Here is a 5124-nt window from a genome sequence, read left to right as displayed (position 1 = left end):
CATCCCAACTCTTCTCCCCATCAGCGTCCATCCCACCTGGGATGGACCTAATTTCAAAGATTAATAGACACAAAATCTGTTCGGTGCAGGACATTTTAATTAGCGATAAAATGCTGTTTCATCAGAGAGTATTTTCAAACAGCTGAGTTCAGAGAGGGACTTTCTTTATTTTCAATATTAGAACTTTAATAAGAGACTAGTATCCGCCCAGCTAATCAATCCAGCCCTGCTTGTTACCTTGTTGTGTTGCATCATAGTTCAGAAAGCGGCCGTCCTTTTTTCTCCTCTGCCGCTGAGGTCTGCTCCCTCCTGAGTCTGCCATCATTCTCTGTGTGTGTTTGAAGTTTAACGGCGTGCCGGTCGTCTGGACGAGCCGTAAGAGAAGGGAGCGCACGCAGAGGAAAAATGTTTATTCCAGTCAGTGACGTGTAGCCGCTCCTTCTCCCTCTGTGCGTGTTGCTGCTCTCATGGCCTAATGGTTTCGATTAAATTTGGTCTTTCATGCCTTTGATTTTCGTGTAATTACCTTTGACAAAAGATGCAGTAATTAGATGACACTATGACTAAGTGGCTGAAATAATTTCGATGTTTACAGTGTACTTGGGAAATGTCTCTGAAATGGTTTCTATATATTCCCCATGCAGCCTTTCCAGATAATAAACTTTGATTGAGCAGAAGAGAGGCTTGCATAGCTGTCATGCTGTCTTTTTTTAACATTAGTAACTTTTGACCAAATTCTTTTTTCCTGTCTCAAGTTAGAGATCTCTAAAAAAATAATATTTTCCTTAAATGTTCTAGCTATACCCGTAGGAAATAGGGATTGACTTTGATAATCAGAAACGTCTTTTATTAATTACCTCTGCCTGTTTATTTGTCCCGAGAGTTGGTGAAGAATTAAATGCACTATTTACACAGTCACAGATATGAATGATAATAGAAGTGCACGATCCCACATGCTTGAATCTACTTGTTCTAACTTTGGGGGGAAATGCTTGTTGTTAACGCTCAGATTTGATTCGTATTTTTCTTCTTTTTTTTTTCTGCATTCATGCAAGTTAAAACATAATAAAGCCGGAGGAAATGAAACTGTCCGTCTTTTTCCTTGCTCTCCTTCTAATTGTGTTTTTCAGTTTGCAACCACAGCAGTGACCATCAGCGCATAGTACCACTGGTAATTAGTACCATATTTTTAACAGGCACTTAAGTGTTGTTAAAGGGACTTTTTTACGGGGCGTCTTTGGCTCTTTGTTGTGAGGGAGAGGAGAAGCAAGAGGACCTGTTTGTTTCTCTGCTAATCGGCACAAACCTCGTGCAGGATTTTTTTATTTTATATGAAGTAAAATATTAAACTAAGGAACTTTGAAGTGATTCATATCAAATTAGATTATTTCTTGTGTGCTTTATTTCATCTCATCAATGTGTTCATAAGCTAATAGTCATAAAATAAAAAGGGGTTCTTGGCGAGCTGTAATGGAACTTATCAAAACTTGGAGAGACGGTTTCCACAAACAATTAAATGAATAACTTTTTAAGTAAATGGCTAAAACGTTTTGGAATAAAAAAAAAAGCACTGTGCCCATTTTTCTGCTCACATGTATTAGAAGAAACTTCTGTTAAAAGTGTGAGCTGTAGATCTGGGAGAATGCATAAAACACACAAACGTTCCACAATCTGCTAATTGAAGGTCATAGTGCAGGAGTCCCTTATGAATGAAGAGATAAGCTCCAGCATTCAGGATGTGTCTGTGCTAATTCAGCATTATGAAATAAGTAGAAGAGAAAACTACAGTCTGTGCTCCAAATGTTTTATTTATGGTAATGCAAACATTTTACATTGTTCAATATATTCCAAAGCATAAATTATAAATATGAAGGAAATTCTCTCTCTGATCATCACGGCTGCTATCGATCTTTTCTTAAATGTCATGAATAATAATTGCATTTAACAAGGAGAACACTCAGTGAAAACCTGAAAACTGTCCCACAGTGTTTTACTTTATAACAATAAGACATTGACTCAGTATTGAAGGGGGAGAAACCACAGTTAGCTATTTAACCAAGAGACTGAGGTTGAAACTGCTGTATATCAGGACATGAGAAAGACGTGTCCTGTTTGAGTCTAAGACTAGCCCAGTAAAACCCTCCTCACAGACTGCAGGTCATTCTGGATGAGAGGATCCTCTCCCTGAAATGTAAATGGAGCAAACGTCCAAGCGTCCAGGTCCTGACATCCGAGCACCTGCGAGGAAATGCGAGGTGGAGCACTGCAGCGGTGTTGAGTCGCAGCTCGTGAACAAGAGCAACATGGCGGCACACTGAGTCATGAAGCTGTTTCATTCGCTCACGCAGACGAGGCCGGATACATGATTTCAGTTCCGCTTCAACACTCGTCCTCTGCATCAGCTCCATTAACAGCTTCAGATGTTTGAAATGGAAAGATATCATGAGTCACACTTGTTTCATGCTGCAGCAGCTCAGCAGAACAGACTCACATTTATTGACTAAAAGATCAGAGGCTCCATGTTCACAGCTAAGCCTCGTCTATATTAAATAACGGCAGGTCAGCGTGTGCAAATAAGAGGAAAGCTGCTTTATGTGTAATACACACAGTGTTTCAATAGTGTTGTAGACTTAAAGAAAACCTTGTTATCGATCACTGTGTGTGTCAGGGGTCATTACGTCTTTACCATCATCTATCGGTTCCAGTTCAGTGACGTTGTTAAGCTGAAATCCTCTCACATCACCTTTGAATCTCATTGAGACTGTGTGTGCCTTTTCTTCTTATCTTAAGCAAGCACCAATAGTTGATGCCGACTTGTATAATTGTGCTGCATTTTAATTGTAGCTAAACTTCCTGCTGTGTGTGGCCTTCATTCAGCAGCACGGAGATAAACACTGTGTATTCAGATTCAAATGAGCGATAACAACTTTCATAACAGTTCTGTTTCAACACATTAAAGATTAAATCCACACCATCGTATGTCCTAGCTCACTATCTGACATGTATCATTCTGGATTATTTTGTAGCTGGAATCATAAAAAATCACGTAAGAGGCCATTCACATGAAACCCTGCAACTCGTTCAGAAATCTACAAAATATTCCATATCTGTGCAATTAGCCTTTTTCTTCTATATGTGGTAGATTTCTCCACATGGAAATATCAGAATTTAGCTCAGACAAAGACAATCCTGATCAGCAGCACATCAAGGCAGAGAGAATGTGAGCTGATTTTGAAATTCAATTTTAGAAGTTGAGATATTACAGAATAATCTTTCAAAGGATAATTGGCATTCTACTTTAATGAGGTATTCACATGTATTTATTTGTCATTTTGGTTGCAGAAAATTCCCAAAATTATTTCAAAAACAAGACACACAAGAAGCTACATTGATAATATGGAAAAAAAGAGGAGCCTGCAATGACCAGGATGCTTGGACTTGTCACGTCATGGTGTCTGGTGTGTGGGGGACTTACCCTGGATGACACCTCCACATTTTACCAACTTCACACTGAATCTTTAAACAGCTTCCAGACCTGTGAGAGGAAAGAAGCACCATGACAACAGCTGGGTTTGTATGACCTGGACTACAAATGTATTTCATCCCTGACAACGTTTAATGTGAGCTGCTGTCTTGACCTGTTTTCAGATTCATGTTCTTCTCTGATCACGTTCTTTTGGGGTCAAATGAATGATGGTACGTTATCAGAGGTTTCTTCTTTAAAGTCACATGATTAAGAACAGTGATAATGTAATGTGAGGGCTACATGTTATTAACAGCTGTTATACTGCTGCAGATAATTCCAGTGATCAGTTGATTTCCTCTGACTGAAGGTTCACACTGGCTCGTGACTCGAGGCTGTGACAGATAATTCATACTTGGTCTCACACACACACACCAGTATACTCTCACACATGTACCATCATACTCAAACACCCTGATATATTTGTATGTGTATATGTATATTTATATTAATAAATGTATATAAATATATTATAAGCTATTATATTAATATATTAATACTATAGTAATATATATTATATTTAAAAGTGGCCATAAATATAACTTTTACGATGATGTCACTACACATCACCATTTGTTTCTTTACCTGTGAGAGAGAGGGAGAGAGAGAGCGAGCGAGAGAGAGAGAGAGAAAGAGAGGAACTACTGCCATCACCTGAAGTTCTTCAAGTTAACTTTTACTATTACCACAGCCTTTCTGTAGTTTCTGCTATGAATACTATATTTCCTTGTATAAAACTAGTCCTGTACTATATACGGTATGAAGACGTACATCTGCTCGTGCATATATTTTACAATAAAATACATTTTAAAACAAATGAATAGATTCGGTCTACAGAAACACTGGTGTGCTTCTTCTTAAATGTACACATGCAGTATTGCAATCATTTGTTTGTGACATTTTTTTAAAAGATAAATACCAAGTATGAACTATCTCTCATAGGGCCTCTCATCCGAGGCCTTTCTAAAATCCATGTCATGCATAAAACTGGAAATCTGGACACGGACATGTAATGCTGGTCCTGAGTCGCCGGATGAGGATCAGACATGAACAGGGAGCATGAGTTTTAAAACAATATGATGATGTTGAAGCTGAAGCTGAAATATTCAGGACTTCACCGAGCAGCTAATAAAACCCTCACCTGTGCAGAAGCAGAACTCTTGGTCTCATCTTTCTGTAATGATATCTATTTTATTCAATTTTATTCTATTTCTATTTGATTTTATAGGTTGTAATTACTTGAGCATTGCTAGAAGAGAGCCTGTGACTCAAGCATTTCACTGCCAGCGACTGCTTAATGTTATTGCTGTGCATTTGATAATAAAGATCTTGAATCTTGAATCTTGAATCTTGGGCCCATATTCATTCAGAGGGCAAAGTAATCTGATGGAAGATCCATCCACTGTATGTTCAGATCAATTATGGACCAACTGCATTATATGACCTTATTCATTTCATGTGCATCATGAATCTGAAAACAATTTAAATCTTACAGAAAATATAAACTTTATTATTGCAGGATTGTTTTCACATTGAATAATTTCAGGCCACTGCATTTTAAATAGTCATTGATAAAATTGTATTATTCTTTCACATTTTAG

The 5124-nt window shown here is 37.9% G+C and overlaps 1 long non-coding RNA gene across 1 annotated transcript; it reads right to left on the bottom strand.

The window, feature by feature from the left end:
- Positions 1-1790: 1790 nt before the first annotated feature.
- LOC128440276 (uncharacterized) lies at positions 1791-5118 on the bottom strand. Its single transcript, XR_008338500.1, has 2 exons — positions 3476-5118; positions 1791-2414 (listed from the first exon to the last, which is right to left on the bottom strand). It is a non-coding gene; the product is annotated as an uncharacterized LOC128440276 (long non-coding RNA).
- Between the last annotated feature and the right edge of the window lie 6 nt (positions 5119-5124).

Source organism: Pleuronectes platessa, chromosome 5 (genome assembly GCF_947347685.1).
Source record: "Pleuronectes platessa chromosome 5, fPlePla1.1, whole genome shotgun sequence".
In the NCBI taxonomy this organism is placed as follows: Eukaryota; Metazoa; Chordata; class Actinopteri; order Pleuronectiformes; family Pleuronectidae; genus Pleuronectes; species Pleuronectes platessa.
Note: the sequence above shows the minus strand (reverse complement) of the source record. Positions and strands in the feature narration are given on the sequence as shown.